Below are 18471 nucleotides of genomic sequence, written 5' to 3'. Positions count from 1 at the left end.
CTTCCCGTCTTTCCACCCCTCTGGTATAATACTGCATATAGAATGAATGGCATCATAAGGGAATTTGTTTGTATCTCATCTCTTTTTCACCAAATTGTATTCCCAGACTGTTCCCAGCAGCTGTTCATCTAATTCATCAGCAAGAATCATAGAATATATTCAACACGATTATACTGCTTTCATTTGGCCCCTTTGGAGAAGCAGAGGAAAAGTAGAGAAGCAGGAGAGGTAAGAATGCAATACATGAACATGTAGGAAAACACAAAATTCCTACAGTCCTACAACTCAGTTAGACCTTAGTTACAGGCAAAACCTCACAAACTGCCCTTTGATGTGTTAATTGAAATCTAGCTTTCCACATGGTCCCATTTTCTTCTCAACATAAGGGACACTAGCTGCTCTTGAGAAAGAAAAAAAATTAAATGGCTGTCATATAGTTTTTCCTTGCTTACTTCAAGAACAAAGGGTTAAGACAGGCATTGAAAAAGCATCCAAGGGATTAGATAAACAAATAAAAATGCTTATGTATGTGTATATGTGTGTATGATAAGACAATTCCTAGACGTCTTTCTCTCTCCCCTTGCTGCAACACAAAAGACGGTGTCAAGCCTGTTAGGCCTCCTCCCCTTCTCTTCTGCTGCACCTTTCAGTAGGCGCAATGCTTATTAGTACCACAACAAACAGGGATTTTGTAGTTCAAGTGAATCACATCTTCCAGGGTGTAATCAATGGCTAAATCAAAAAAAAAGGTCATAAGTTAAGGACTCAAACTGCAAACCAACCCAGAAAGTAACAGCTGATACTAAAACATGCCACAGTATGCAGAGATGACATTGACTCTTACCTGCACCTAATCAAAGAAGCTCAAAGATCAAACCAGACACATTCATCTCTTGCTTGTAATTTGCTCTATGGCAGTCCAGAAGTGTTTCATAGAAGTATTAACAATCACAAAAACTACAGATGGAAAAGAATTCTGCATGTCCTTCAGTCAATGCAGGATTTATCATTTTGTATTCTTCAATCCTTGGTTCAGTATCAAACACTGGTGGTTTTAGTGGTGGATCTGCAGTCCAGTAGCTCTCAGTACACTGGAGTATTCTTCATTATGGTCTGGCAATGTTAGCTTTGCTGATTTTTCTAGAAGGCAGAAAAAGTTTTTTTGCTGCACTGTCTCATTAGCATCCTAATTCTCCAATAAATATCAAGAGGGTTGGATTCATTATTCTTGCCAATTTTAGCAGGAAGCAGTTACTGTCCACTAATAATAAATATTTATATTTGCAGAGTTGTTTTCTCTGTTATGTTACATCTTGACCCATAGCTGTTCTTTTCACAAACAATCCATTTTTGTTGCATATTTGTAAAAGTCAGTACCAGTATGCAGATACTGTAGCATATTCAGAGGATGTCCTGTTGCTGTCTAGATAGATGTACAATTTAAGTCCTCCATTATGACCTTATTTTGAGATATTCTCTATATCCCATCTATGCTATATTTCAATCCCCCCTTTTTAGAATGTCTCCAATTTGTTGGCCCCATTCTGGTAATGAAGTGTCTCTAACTGAATGCTTTCAGTCTGGTCTGACAGATGTATGCCAGGATGAATCTAGTATCATAGTTCATATATTAGAGAAAAAGATCAAAACTGCATCCTCCGCAACACTGATTAAGGGACAGCTTGAAGCCATAAGGTATTTCAGGGCATACTGCTAAAGATATTGCCTGTAAGAACAGGAAAATTGAATCTATTGCACATAGTATAAAAAGCCAAATACTGGAAATACTCAGCACGTAGCCTGAAACACACTAGTGTGAAATGAGGCAATGAAGTGGTCTCACTGTGCCAAGCTGACTATCTCAGGGTGGTGACATCTAATACCACAATGCAGAACTTTGCCCAGTCTTGAGCAAAACTTCCAGTACTTTCAGACCTAAAAGGACTCTGTCATCTTACACTACTGTTATACTTCCTTCTGGTTTGATATACATCAAATTTTTTCACTTCATTTTTGGAAATTATTCAATAAAATCGTTTTCTTCCCGTCTTAAGTTCTCTCTACCATGTGCACACATTTCTTCGGGAGTTTTCCTATTTGCAATCAAGAAAGCTCAAGTTTCTCAGGGAGGATCATTGCAAAGAAATTCCAGGGCCAGTTTGAGTATGAGTCTTATTTTACCATTTACAGTGACAGAAAAATTCCCTAACATAGACAACAGCCACTGTTGAGCTTAAAGCTACAAGGCACCACTTGATCTGAGAGTCAGCTGATTTTAAGCGTGCAATCAAATACAGGCAGGGAAAAAACTGACTGACGTGTCAGAGCCTCCTTAATTTGGAAGAAGATATTACACAGTACACTGAAGCACCCATTATGGCTGCCATTGCTGCATATATGTATAAGCTCAGCAGAAGGTGATCTCCATCGTTCTGGCAGGAGGCACCCAGACACTATTCAGAGAAAGAACAAGTGCCTCCATGTCATTAATCGAGCTGAGAGAAGCAATCAGAAGTACAAAGTAGAGATCCAATTTCATAGGGAGAGGCTGAATTAAATTTCGGACTACTCTAACAAGTATCTGGGGAGCTGCAGGAAACTATTATGCAATATAATTTTATCTACAGGATTCATTCTCATGCAAACACATCAAGGAGTTATTTTCTTAGCTGACATCTAAACAGCCCTATCAAAACGGGTATGCTAGTCTTACCTGGAAGATATGTAGCAACAGTCTTCAATCCATGACTTGTAGGCAACATACTGGCCAAAGACCCTCTGTAATGTTGCTGATGTCCACAACACACTACCTACTGAGCAGTGGATCAGTGAAGACTGGGATCCCAATCAAGAGCCTTTTTCCTTCTTTCATAAGGTGCAAGATACCTCCCAGAAGTGCGTGCATGACAATATCTGCTTTACAAACGGCAAGACCTGAGGATAGGCAGCTAATACAGAACTAGATAGAACCAAAAAAGAGCTGAAAAATTAAACGGTGCCTGAAGGGCTTTAAAAACTTATTTAGTTATAAATGGTGTGCTTTATTAATAAAAATCAAAGAAGCTTTACCACATCTGACATTCTTTGATGAGTTTCAAAAAAATCACAAAAAACAAATGCTAACCACAGTTCCACAAAGAATCCCAACTCATCCTGAGTCTACCTCATTCAGGTACAAAGAAAATAATCTTATACAAACCTGTAAAGCTGGTGACTAACATTAATACACTGCTCGACAGGATGCTCGCAGCAGCTATTATTGGCTATGGATGTCATTCAATGTTATCCTCTTTCTATGCTGTTGCATTGATGATGTGCTGGCAGAGGCTGTATTTTATACATTAGCTTTCCTAGGAAAGCACAACTGCACCTTAGGGGTAAAATCGTGATCCTACTGAAGTCAGTGGCAAAGCTCTCATTGTTATAAATAGGGCTAGAATTTCACATTACGAGTTATTGTATGGAGAGATGTACTAATCCTTTATTCCTCATCTGTCTCTCTAGGGAAAACTTATTCTCACTTTTGCAAAATCTTATATAAGACTCAATGCCAACACATAAAAGAGCATATCTATCAGACCTGACCACTAAAAGACAATGCATCTCATTTTCTGCCTTCCAAAGATAGATTCACCATTCATATTCAACTGTCATAGAAACAACAGTGAAAGCAATGCCTATCTCAGATGATGGGATTCAGTCAAGGTTTAAGGATCCCAGGGAAGCAAAGGGAACATAGTTTGCTATCAGATATATCAAGTGTATTTGTTATTCATGTACTTAATAAAGCTCACAGACCTCAGGAACAGCCAAAATTTTTGTTTCATTCCCAACAAAATTTAACCTTAAAGCACTAAAATCAGTCATAAGGCTTATACAGACAACTCTGTTTACAATTTGCATTTTTTTCACAGAAAGTCCTATCCAATTTTCCTATCAGACAGTTCTACTTCAGGTAGTAAGGGTAAGTGCCTAGTAACACACAGGGCTGTTTTAGCTGCTTGCATGCTAACAACTAATACAATTGTGCCTAGCTTTTTATTTTAAATGGAGACTACCTGCTTCCCATAATAATGGTCCTTCATTAGAGGACATATTCCATCATGATTTCTATGATACCTACCCAAGTTCCCAATGGGAGTTGTACTTTGGATAATAAATGTAACTTCTTTGTTCCATACAGATTTTGGGCCAATTCTATCTCCTTTTCACTTATTCCAGTCACTATTTTGATCTTCTTTTTGATGATAGTACCACAATACACTCATAAATTCATATGCCAAGTTATTAAAAAGTAAAAAAAAATCCAAAGAAGTTGTAAAATATCCTGTAAAACTTGTTCCAAATCAGGTTTTTAGATCCTCAGGGCTAAAGGATAATCCATAGCCAATTGCACATACTCATTTATTTATAACATTATTTAGAGGCAAACAAAATAGTAGCAAGACATTTCTGCACATCAGTTGCTATTTTTTATTCTATTTTTTATGTCTTTCTGTATTGTTTCCTGACCATGTCTCAGGCATGCATAAAGCAATACAACTGCTGTCTATGCAGTTCTAAGATTTTTATCTGCATGGAGCTGGGAAGGAGCAAGTCAGCTTGCTTTGTTTTGGAATTTTTGTTTTACACACACGTGCACACAAATATGGGTACTTATGCTGGAGCACACAACATTAAAGAAATGTTTCTTTTCTGTAGCTTCTGAGACAGAGCTGAACCACGTCCAAAGAGAACTCTGTTCTCACACAGTCAAGCTTTGCTACTACTGTGGAAAGAGCTGTTGTTCTAGATGACCCATGTTTTATTTCTGAACTTTAGCAGATCCCTTAAATACCCCAAAGCTCATTCTTGGAGAGCCTAGAGATAATAGAGCAGGATACTGATGCTGATTTATTATTCTTTGAACAGGCAGAGCAAGGAACAGAAGACCAATGGGCAGTATCCTCCATCTCTGAGAATACACAGCATTCTTCTATGCTAGCTGTGAGTCTTAAGTACCAAAGTTACTGCTATGCATGTTATCATATCACTCTCACTCTAACCCAGCCATGAGCTAACAGTGACTGAGATGAGATTATTATTCACCAGTATGGGACAATTTCTTAGACAGCCTCACAACCAATTACAGTCAAGCAGCTGTACTGAACTCCAGGATTGCAGCCAGGCCCTTTTTGCTGATGTGACGGGTACAAAATATCCAGATTGTTTGAGAATCCTTTGTTTATAAGTGGCTTTAGTGGTCCTTTATGATGGTGGTTATCCATGGCTCTTGTTATTTGGTCCTGATCCCCAGCAATGACAAACTGTTTACAGGATAGCTTCTTAGGGTGGGATTCAACAATCTGAAAGCAAAGTCTAGATAGGTTTTTTGGAGAAAAAAAGTTATGATTTCTCTTTTATAGAAGCTTTCACTTTTCAGTACTGTCATTCCAAACTCTAGCCCTTCTCCCTCCATGTGGTAAAGAGTAAAAGTAACCCTTTTGGCAAGGAATGCTGTGGGGCAGTGGAAGAAAAAGTCCATCTGGGGACCAGGACACCAATAACTGAGGCTAGCACACATTCAGAATAACCCAGGAGATCCCAGACTCTGGCTCAAAAGAGCAATTGCACTGTTATTACAAAGTTCCCATAAAGAGAGTGTGAATGCAGAGTTCACAAAGACATTAGCTTTTTCCTGCTTTACAGGATCATAACTAAACTGTCACTCTCCCTTAATACAAGCAAGTAGTTACTGCTATGAATAAACTCAGAAATGCTACTTACAATCTTATGTGTCTAATGTTGGGTATATTAAGTATAATATTAAATCCCTAATCCCTGTAAGTGATTATGGGTATTTTTCCACATAGCACTTCCTGAATGTAATTGGCAAATTAGATTCATGTCTGATTTCAACATGATTTTGCTTCTGCATAAAAATCACAAACAAATCCCAAAACATTACAGGTCTCAAAAATCTTGTTAAATACTACCTCGTCCATACAGACTTTGTACAAGATACTTGCGAGATCTACACAAAAATGCTGAAATGGAAAGGGACTGAAATAGGCATATTACATAGAGGTCCCACATACACAGCGAGATTTCTCTTACACTTCTGATACAGTTTTCTGTCTGACCCCCAGGGCAAACTTCTCATGACCACTATCTGCAGGAAGAATTTACTCTCAACATATACTGTACACTAGAGGAAAAAAAATGAGCTCAGACCACATTCACACCAAACCCACAGCTCCTTAAGACACTCATTTTCAAAATATTTTTGTTCAGTAACATGAGCTTTGTTTCCAGTTTCTTTATGGCAGGTCAGTAAAATCAAAATGAAGGCAGGCTTGCTAACCACTCAAAGCACTTGCCTTCTTTTTAATTTCTCCTGGGAATGAAAAGTACATTCAGCTTTTCCTCCTTTGGCACTACACTGCCCTCATGGAAGATTACTGAAACATGAATTTGTGAAGGCTGTTTCAAGCAGAAGCATGTTCCTATGTATAGGAATGATGTTAATTCCTGTCACTCTGAACATCCAAGCGAGATTGTTGTTAAAGCTGCTTCTAAAGGACCAAGGGAATTTGTGCCATTCAGTTCAATGACTTTCATCACCTCTATTAGACTAAACATAAATGTAATATAGCCAAGCCAGATTCCAAAGGTTAGTCTTTCATTTAGGCAAAGTACTGGAGATGCAAAAGCTGTGCAGCATTTACAGAAATCTAACATGGATTCAATAAACCAATTGAACACGAAAGGAACATCCTTTCTAAATGCAAATTATTCAGGTGCGATTTGAGTTCCTTAAAGGTTACTCTTCAGTTCCCTCTCTCTGTCTAATAAATGAGAACACAGAACAGCTTAGTTTCCTTTTTCAAAATTCTTTGTATTAAGTCATCCTGCTGCTTCTATTACAGGCCTTTTCTATAAGGAGCAGATACAGGACAGAAACAGTCCAGAGTCTGTGATTGCTGAACACCAACATTAATCTTTTACTAAAGCACTTCTGAGAACTGAAAAACTAATTTTAAAAAGCGAGTCTGACAATGCAGCAATGCCCAGACATACTTAAGCTGCAGGATTTTCTCTTTCCTTTTCATTTTGCCAAAAGATTCCACATTTGCCTATCTGGAAGAGTAAAACCACAAATACGAAGAAGGTTCTAGAAAAAACAGCCCAACAATACCTGATATTAAACTGATCAAAGTGTCAACAGATCTACCTGAACTGGTATGCATAATAGCTGCATATCTATGAAATTTCTTTATGATGAGATCATGTCTTGAGTGAAGTTGGCGGCAAAACTTTTACTTGGTTCCTGTGGGTCAGAACAATATTTGTTATATCAATTTTGAGCTAGGGTCTTAGAAACTGTGGTAAAGAAAACTATTATGTTATATTAAAAATGTCATATTAGAGATGCTCTTTACAAGAGGCACTATAATTGTGTATAAATTAAACGCTACATAATAGTAGCCACTGACTGGGAAGCTGTTGTGGGCCCTTCATGGCATTGGCACATTCATTAGAGAAACCCACAAGTATATTTTATATATAAAATTTGCATTTTGTATGGAAATTTAATTTCACCACAACTCACATAGCAGTATCTTCTGAATTAACAGCTATGACTGAAACTTCAGGGTCTTCAGATGAAGAAAAAGGCTGAATGAAAATGGCATTGAATTCCACAAGAAAACAAAAGCCAAATGATACTGCTGGGAATTACTGCTACCTCCTGAGGTAGGTATCTTACTGAGATTACTGAGGGTGTATCTCATTGTTAAAGACACAGGGAGGTGACTTCCACTGGAGAAAAGAAGCACTAGCAGGTTTGTGAATACAGGAAATATTTTGCATTTTCCATGTTTCTTTTTATACAAGATTCAAATGAAACATAGCAACTGGTCACACAATGTTAGATTTTAAGCTGGAATCATGGCTACATTTTAGACAATCACTACGTTGGATTTCGTATTTGTCTCATCACAGATACATTCTGTATTTTTTAATTGTACCAAGGTCTCATCCATTATATATTAATGGTAGCGCACATGAAATAGCTAGTGTTTTGAATATTGTGGGTGTAAAATAGACAAATAACAGTAAGAAGTTCGATTAAGAAAAACAGACACATTCTGGTTTTGATCCTGAGCAAAGACAGCACCCAAAATAGAGAATTATAATAAAGACTGGTAATAAAGTCACAAATCAATACATTCAGCATACCATGCGTAACTGAAAGCAGGATTCAGTCCTCTCCAAGAACACGTTAGGAAGTCCCACATAAAGGGCTAGATAATATAACATTGACTGATTTTCCTCCTAGTGGAATAAAACATAACTTGCTTGCTTTCTTTGTATCTACCACAGGCAGCAGAAATACACTTGTAGGTCACATATTAGGAACTGGACCCCAGAGATCTTGACTCCATCTACAAACTGCTGAGAAACTCCAAGAATTTAGCAGGTGTTCCAGAACAACAGACAAGAAGTCTATGGCTAGGGGCAGGCTAGTAACGGTACCTTTTAAGACAAGTGCCACTGCAGTCCTCTGCCCTAGTTTAATCAGAAAAAGATTCTTCTCATCATCCTGCTGTAGCATTGTCAAGAAATCCCCTTTTGTTGTAAAATTGTCCATCTTAGTCTTACACCAGTTGGAAGGAAACTGATAAAACTGGTTTTGAGCTAGAAACAAAAAAAAAAATACTCATTTCAAATTTTAACGTAAGTTGCTAACTCATTGTGGTTTTGTAACTCACACATGGCTGACTAAATTTTAAAACCTCAAACTTTGTGTGTTTTAAGTTCTCATAGAAAATGAGGGCACAGTCTCATTTTGAAGCTCACATAATAAGGTAATGGCTTTTTTTTTGACTAACCAATCAGTCGCACATGAACTGCCACTGTACAAAAGCACTGCATGTTGGATGCAATGACTAGTACTCTGTCGCTTAACATAGCTACAGTTTTTTTGCACCCTGTTAAGAAGTTCTGTTCCCAGCTATTTCACCTACAAAAAAATGGCTCTTGAAACACACTATAGGTACTCACAATGAAAGTCTGATACGAAGTTTATAGAAAAAAACTATTTTCCCTCAAAACAGTCTTTCTTCTGCTGCTATCCACTTGCTAGATATCCTTCCCTTAATTCAAAAATCACCAAGAGTTTTACCTACCTGGACTGTAATCTATCTAAATAATGAAGCATTTGCTTCACTTAAAGCAGAGCCAGGCAGTGGTGCAGCCCTGGGCCATACCTGGCCTGCCAGAACAATACCTATCAGACCTCACAGCTCGTTCAAGGACTCACCTTCCTGGAAGACGTTGGTAACTGGGTGGGGAGATGGTACCTATGCTGCACATGCTCCACAGCAGCAGATCCATGCAGAGAGAACCAGGAGTGAGGCACGGCACCCAGCAGGCGCAATGGCTGAAGCCTGTGCTGGCCCAGAGTTGCGTCACCACTGGCAGCAATGTATGTGTTTAGCCAAACTGACATAATTGTTGACCAGACAGGATTTCTCCCTCCCCACCCCACATTTTCAGGTGGCGAAGCACTCAGCAAGCATTTCTTCAGCTAGGATCTATGCAGAAGGCACAGAATGGTATCAAAATAAAACACTGAATCACCAACGTAAAACCTCGCTTTTTTAAGAAGGAGCTCCTACTATATAATACTGGATTATACAAATTTATCTACAGTGAAAGTGAAAACGCCTTTTTGTAATTCTGATTCTCTGTCACAGCATTTTGAATGTCAAAGTTGCCAAACAAACAAACCAAAGTGTGCAGAAGCTCAACAGAAATAAAAAACCCCCACCAACCCATGTACTGAAGGGTGGTATAATATGCCAACTGCAAAGGTAAGTTAGTACAAATCTTCTCTGATAATATTTATTCAGAGAACTGAATTTCCAGGCAGACTCCCACAAACTCACACTCCTTACTCCCTGAATAATAGCTAAAACCCAACTGAAGAGTAAAAATTCACCCTTTCTGAGGCTTAACCTAAGCTTCCTTCCTTAAGTTGCTTTTCTGTTCCCTCCCCCAAAGTCTACTTGTTCTCCCTCCTCTGCACAGAGTGAGAGCACACAAGCTATCGTGAGTTTTGATGCCTAGCAGAGACTGAAACTTGCCACTCTATATTTCTTTTAATAATTTTTTTAATTAATTAATTTCTGCTTGTCATAGGAGCTATGATTTTCAAAAGTATGTGTAATACAGGCACAGCTTTGGTTCTGGTACAAGCACTGTTAAGAATGAAATCATTCAGGTCACCAAAGCTGCATATGAGTGTCCACTGTTCCCAGATTAGGGCTTTAAACATTCACCTCTATATTTAGAAACCTAAAACCAAATGGCCAACTTTCCTGATGACTCAGCACCCACACTGACTGCAGAAGAATGTGGATCCCCAGCAGGCCCCTTGTATAAAAGTGCTTAGAAAGTCCAAACGTGAACGTTATGGCTCATACACTTTTCCAGACCAAAACCTGAAAGTCCATTAATAACTTTTCTTTTACTTCTCATCCCATACTACCATTGGTTTTAGGAAGAACTTCTAAGCATGCAACCTTTCTTTTTTACCTTATATTAAATGCCTCTTTAAAGAATTTCTTTTTTCTCATGCCTGGATTTTTTTTGTATTGGATGCCAGCCAATTGCCATTTCTCTACCTCCCAGCCTGCTGATGTTCTCTATGCTCTTGTTTTATTTTTATACACACACACACACACATATATAGTATGTATATAATCTAAGCCCTTTAGGCTTCTCTTTGGCAATAACTGTTTTGTTGTGGTTTTGTTTTTTAAAAAAAATAAATCAGTGAAATACTTAGCAGCACTCTCAGAGAGATAAAAAAGGTCGTTCTAGTCTCCTTGGGGAAAGTTTGCACGTTCATTGCTGATCTTGCCTAGTAAGCTGGGGATGAAAACCAAGGGACCTGAAGCTGTCACTGTTCATGTAGTTACATGTGGAGATTTATGTTAAACTTTGTATTTATTCACTTTATGAATATGAATACAAATAGCAATACTTAGATTATGTAAGTAATATGTAAGTAATACTTACATTCCACTTGGGAATCTCCAAAAGCTTTATTAACATAAATCAGTAGGGTAGCTGGAAACAAGAACGTGAAAATGATATGAAGTATCACAAACATACATATAGTATACCTCTACTGAAAAAAATGCTGGTAACAGAGCAGATAAAACTGTCCCATTCTTGATCTCACAGATGGCAGGAAAACCCACTGGAAAAAACACTCAGTTAATATTTACCTCCATTATCATCAGCAATTTGTGGCTTTCAAAGAGTGTTATTACGTTTGTTTTCTTTTTTAATCTGATGGTCTGATTTAGGAAAAGGAGAATAAACAATTGTGAAAAAAATGGAAGCCCAAGGCATAATGTAAGTTTAAATTATACTGCTTTACTGGTACTTCCTTAGAAACACATATCAATATGCAAAATCTTTTGGTAATGGAATAACACAATTTCTTTGAAATCTAAAAAGATAGGGAAACATAAATATACATTTTCACCTCCTGACAATGCGTTTTAAAAGCCTTTTTTTCCCTTATTGTTTTTTTCAATCTTCACAAATTTTGTTATTTTGGATTTCAAAGGACTGTTAAGTTTAAGAATAGGCATACTTTCTCACAGGTACTTTCTCTAGTATTTGAGAGAGAAACAGCAAAAATGAACATGTCTTAAGCATTTTATTGTAAATCACTTATCTTAATCAACCATGCTTATCTGGTTGGTTGTCAAGTTTCATAATACTTACTGCCCGTTAGAGAATGTTGTAGGATAAAAAATTCTGAATATCCTACACTAAGATATAAACACGGGTATGTCAGCATCTTAAAGCCAAACAAAATTTCAGACCTTAAACAAAGTAAGAGTAGTGAACAAAACTACTGTCTCTGTGCAATTGATTTTGAATTCAATTTTTTAATGATTAATGTAGACGTTCTTACTGACAGAATATTTTTGTACTTCTATGTTTGTATTTCTATTTTTACAAGGAATATTAGGCACCAGTTAATCTGGCTTCTAACTGTAAGCAACTAATCTATATCCTGAAGTGACTCCATAGACTTTAGGAGTCTTCTGGACTTGCATTGACATAAACTACATTGGGAATCTGGGTCAAAGATACAAAGATTTTTTTTCTTTCAGATTTAACCCTGAGGCCTTTTAGTAACATTAATTGTTTCAAAGTAAAATAAATATTTACTGTTTCTGTTACTCTGCCTCAAGCCAATTGATGCAAGAAGAAAAGAGTGTGGTTTAGTAGTTTGTTAAATATCTTAAGTGATATAATAATACTTACATGCTTTGCAGACTGTGTCATGCAGTTTCCTTTTTCATCTGCTTTCATTTGTTGTTAAAATAAGTACATGCAAAATAAAAAGAAACTAAACCCAAGGTTCTTGTTGAGTATATCGATTCATTGTAAACTTCAGTAAAATAAAACATAGACTTATTGCCAGTGTGATTTTGTTCTTCTCTCTCTGTGTAAGCTAGCTCAGACTGTTTCCAATTTAAAAAATAGACCTTATTTCAGAGTTTGGTAACTCTCACCAAGTATTTATTCAACTCACTGATGTTCACTCTTGAATAATAAGATTGAATGTTTATCTAAAATAATACTATAAGTGTGTTTGTCATAATTTTTATCTCAAAGCAAGTCATGCTTAGTGACAATCACAGCTTTGTCACACCTTCTTTTACTAACACAAACATCTTTGGTTGTTAGATCACAAAAATTTAAAAAGGATTAAATGATTGATTTTGAACAGCATTGTGTATCATCTCTGGGTTTAGCTCAGCCCCTGTTTAAACAGGCTTAGCATTGTCATTGAGAATTACACCCATTTATGCCAGGGATTACCATGCCAGGGTCTCTCTCTGTGAAATCACAGCTCCATTCTAAAGATGCAGCTTCTTGCCACTCTTAGTTTCTCTTCATTTTAAGTAAATGCACATTTAACTACAGGCTGCACTGGTAGTTTGTGGGGATGGAGATTAAACCTGAAGTGAGCGCAGAAGATTCAACTCTGCTCCACTTCAGAGTAAAAACTGTTTCTCAGGATTGTCACCCACATGCAAGTGCTGGAGTGCAAACCTCCTCCTTGAAATGCCTCACGCTGCCTTTTCACTTCTCCACCCACCACTCTTTCTCATCCTCTCACTGTTGAGTGTAATCAATGTCATTGGAAACTAAGCTGCGCGATTCCTCAGAATGACATCTGACTACTGTGCTTAACGGGGTATGCAGCAGAGCCATTAAAAATGGCAAAGCTTTTCCTAGTGTACAGTAAAAGACTAGTGGTAGGTTCGAATTCTCTAAGCCCATCTGCTAAATCCTATGCTGCACAACAACCCTTTTATTCAAGTTCAAAGATTCAGCTCCTCCATTTAAAGAGCACTTGTTATTTGGGAGGAAATGGAGACTAGAATGTGCCTGACACTAAAGCAAGAAAAAAAAAAGAATGTTGGCTCTGCAATGAAACCCTCCAATATAGCCAGTCTGACCCAAGCATAATTAATCAATTGTATTCTCTTTTAGCAAACCAATTACTTTTATTCTTTGGCTTTTGGGTTGTCCAAATGCCAGTTTACAGTGATATTGTTGTGACAGGAAAGTGTGGTAAGACTGATGTCTCTCTCCCTCTCTCTCAGGCACTGTACTGAATTTGTCATTCTATATAAAATACTAACTGCTGTATGATTGCTACAGGACTACATGTTGTCATGCCAATTAGTAAGTACTCTATTTTTCTACTTTTTTCCCTTCTATCTTTTCTTAATTTGGTAAACTGTGCCTACTAGACCCATTTTATATTCAGGTTTATTCTCCATCTCTACTGCTGAGCAACATTAGGATCTCACAAAAGGTAATGGGAAAGGTTGTAGGATTGTTGGTGGTTTTTATGAGAGGCATTTTAAAATATTAAATATTAAATATGCATATTTTCCCTTTCGCACATATAATAATAAAAAATGGAAAAATCTAATATTAAAACACATTCTTGTTAACTCACTGGTCTTTTAGCCTTGTGAACATCATGATTCCTTGCGTTTTTATAGGGCACACTGTATATACTTATCAGTGTAGGTTTGTTGCCTACCAACTTGACTAATTTACCTTGCTTTTTGTACCCTGTAAAGGAATAAACTAGACCTTCTAAATACTAAAACATGACATTATATGCCATCGTCACATTTTCTATCATTCATTTCCCTTACCTGCCTTCATAGGAAACTTTTTCTTGTCTCTAGGAATTTGCACCATTTATTTCTACTGCATCTTTTTTCTAGCTGAACAGGACACATTACGGAGAAGACTATACACTGGATTTAATGCCGTAGCTATAGAGCATTCCATTTTTACATCACATTTATAACTACATAGCATTCTATTTTTACATAATTTTTATAAATTTTAACATGTTGGTTGTTTTAATAACTAGCAGCATACACCAAGTCTGTGTTTTTAATGAACTTAAGTGTTCATTTAGTTTCAATACACAGGAACGCTCAGATTATTCTTTAAGCATTTATTAAATTGTATATGTCATCAGTGGGTTTTAGCTATCATTAAACTAATTCACTTGCTTTCTTAATCTTTCATGTTCCCTTCAAAATTGTAGTAACCTGATCAATAAAACATCCTCTGAAAATGGGACTATCTTGTTGCTAACTCCTTTTTCACAGTAACAATTGGCAAGATACCTTTGGCTAACATTAAGTATACGAAGCTTCGTAACACGGCTATTTGGTTTAATATTCTTGATAATGTACATTATACCTCAAATAACCTAAATTTTCAGCTTCTTGGGTGAGTGCTCCTCTGCAACCATGAGAGTGTTTTAAAATAATAAAAGTATTCCTTCCCTAAACTGTTGTAATCCCAGATAAAGCCTAAAGATTATTCTGCTATTTTTCTTTTAAATTGTATTTCTAGTTCATACAAATTCATTTAAGTTCTGTTGAACAGATGCAAGTATAACAGAAACTGAGATTGGGAGGCACTTCAAGGTGATAATCTACAGATATGGTCTTAATTTAAATGGGACAGCATCAGAACATATGGAGTAAATTTAATTGTCCTACCTTGATTGAACACAATCAGGATGCAGACACTTCTGTTACTCTTTTGTATTTGCTTCCCAGGAGGTTAGGAGTGTCGCTTCTGTCACTATAGAGCTCTACTTGAAAGAAGGTAAAAACATTGTTCCCTAAGGAAAAAGCAAAAGCAGGTGCATCATAAACCTGCCTGCACTGTTGCAAACACATGTATAGCACATATAAACTACAAAAAATGAAACAGTCCATCTTTGTAATAAATTGAAATACATTGCACACATACGGATGAAAGACAAAGCCTATAATATTCCACTAAGATGTGAAAATACAGTACCACTTGGGAGAAAAAAGTCTTTGAAGATAGGTCTTTCCACCTCCAATCCTTACCCCAATTTCTGTTTACCCAGGTTTCACCCTATTTCTGTGAGAGATCAGTCCCCTTTTTCTTCTTGCCTCCTCCCTTTCATTTCACTCACTTCTCGGCCCAGTGTCCTCACCCTGCCATATTGTCTCCTATTATACATCTTCTCCCTATATGGTGCCCATGGTGTTCTGTTCCTCAGTTCCCTGTTCAGTTCTGCATCTCATTCTTCTTGGTCAGTCCATTCAAGCTTCCTTCTTAACCCAGTTCCAGAAGAAACACCCACTCCTTCTCTTGTCTGTCTTTGAGCTCCATCTTCATCTTCCTCCTCTCCTGCCTCTATAGCTTGCTTTCAAAACAGGCAAGTTCTTCTTTTAGTTGCTTGGTACTAGCAAAGGGTGGAAGATGGTCACTGGACAGAGAAGTTCCCTTCTCAGCTCAAAGCCCAGTCCAGGCATGGCCTAACCTGCTAAGATGCCCATGACAACTCATGTAGTTCTTACTGACTATACACTAACTGTAATTGCATTTAGCAGACTTAGACTTCTCCAATTTCTGGCTGATTCTCAAGAGGAAGGCAACTGGCACATAACTGATGTAAAAGAACCCTCATGTCCAATCTTTGTTCCAAAGATGGAGAGACGTTTACATATACTGAAAGGCAAAGTGACCTGTATAATTAACAATAGCAATGTTTAATATTTTTATTATATGTATATACGGTCTATTTCCAAGGTTGTTCAACCACCCATTATGAAGACGCTCTATGAAGAAGAAATGGTTTATGTATGAACTATCTACTATTATCACTGCTATTACAAACAGCATACCCTAAGGTATATTTTGCTTAAAATAATTACAAAATACAGCCAATACCACTACATTAATTTAGCAGCTATACAATTTATTGCATTCACACAAAAAGAAAAAGCAATCTGTTCTGTACAGAAGGAAATAAAACTCTCTTGCTTCAATCCTGGAAATAACCCAGTGTGCTGGTTTTGGCTGGGATAGAGTTAATTTTCTTCTTAAACCATAACACCCAGCCAGCAAACTTTACTGCAAATGTTTGTACATATAGCTCCTGTGGAAAGTGCTTAATTATCTACTATGCCCAGGAAAAAGGGGAAAGGAGGCATATGTCAACAGATCAAAGAGCACACCAGAGCACTGAATAAAGATCACACCATAAATCAAAATGAAGTAGCAAAATTTGTGTTAAGTGATTTCCACTAGTGTTTAATACAAATTTCAGGATGGTTTGTTACAAATTTTTAGTCATTATTAAACATCAGAATCTGCACAGTAGCCGAGTCACAAGCAACAGACAAGCAAAAGGACAAAACAAGAAACTTTTCCCTAGTGTCACTAGAGTTCCTGCTGTCTCCCCGTCTGCCCTGCATTTTGGTTGTCCTCTTCAGATTCAGTGGATTTGTAGATATGGCACAACCACCTGCCTTGGTTTTACTGGAAAAAAACCCAACATTTTTTGTATGAGTGAATTGTTATTGACTAGATACTTCAGAATTAGTGTAGCAAAAACAGTTGGTCACTTTCTTTACTTTATAACAGTCTTGTACTTGCTTAAAAACTAAGCACGGTCTAAACCAGTAAGTACCATTCTCATGTATCCCTCTACATAAATGTAATGCAATAACAGTGGAGATGGGCTAAATGTACACACTGTTGATAAAGCAAGCCAAAGTTCAATTCTAAGATTATATTTCTCTAATTGACATTTGTATATATTCAGAAGTCTGCTTTACCAGCATAGGAAGTCATGCTGAAGCAAAAAAAAACCCCAAAACCAAACCCACAAACCAAAAAACATTTGAAATTAACAATTAAAATGTTTAATATTATATAATGTGTGCTTCCATAAATATATATAATTAGAGATTTCAGGTACATATCTGATTAAAGAAGTAACTTCAGATTTCAAAAGTGAAACTTACAACGTTTTCTATCCTGGGCACAATTTGTTCGCAATACCCTACTTTTTCTTTCCCCCAGATATTAATTAACAATAAGTCATTTTAAACTACATTTCCTATATAGTTGTCCATGTCTCTTATTTATTTCAGTAGTTCTACTTGCCTTTCTTTTGCCAATATTGTAATATTAGTTTTCCCAACAAATACGCATAATTTGAAAGTATTTTAAAAACATGTCCTTGATTAAGCTTTTTGAAAACTGAAATGTCACGAAGCCAAAATACAGAAAGTCCTACTCAGATTGGAAAGTTCTTATCGGGAACGATGCCTTTGCCCATTTCCCCTTCTATCAATCTTACAACTGTTCAGATTAGTACAGTTCACTTTACAGCAGATATTCTACACTTAAAAATAGTAGCTGATCTTACTACTACTAAAACAGGCACCACTATTCTAAGAGGCAGCCAATACTTATGCTGCAAGGTGTGGAAGAGAAACAGCTAATTTTGCTCAAGGCCATAAGAGAATTCAGGGTTTGGTTTCTTCTGATGTCACATTTTTGTTAAATGAACAACACAGCACATTAAAATCATGCCAGTACCAACATATCAGTGTGAAAGCCAAAGCAAACATTTCATTAGCCTCTACACATGGAAAATCTACATCACACACATAAATAAGACTGCATGATGCTCAAGAGCTTATCACCACCATCAACCCCCTGGAAAATTCTACAACTGAAAATGCTTTCTACTAGACTAAGAGCTATGCATACTCAGAAGTCACAAGTAATAGCAGAGGGTAGCAATCTAATTAAAATATAAGTAGATATTTATTTACATTTCCCGTGCAGATGCTACAGTCTTTTAAGACTTAGGCCTTGAAGAAACACAGCTATGTTTTAACCTTTGATTTATACCACAAGAGTTTTATTGCAGGTTACAATAATACCATGGCTAACCAAAGCTTCCTAAGCCACTTAATTCATAAAACAGTATCTTACTCTAATGGGAGTTTAGAATATACCAGAAACTCAGGATCAGATCCTACCTTCAAAGACCCCTTATTGCACCTCATTCTT

Source organism: Haliaeetus leucocephalus, unplaced genomic scaffold (genome assembly GCF_000737465.1).
Source record: "Haliaeetus leucocephalus isolate CR32 unplaced genomic scaffold, Haliaeetus_leucocephalus-4.0 Scaffold1, whole genome shotgun sequence".
Lineage (NCBI taxonomy): Eukaryota > Metazoa > Chordata > Aves > Accipitriformes > Accipitridae > Haliaeetus > Haliaeetus leucocephalus.
Note: the sequence above shows the minus strand (reverse complement) of the source record.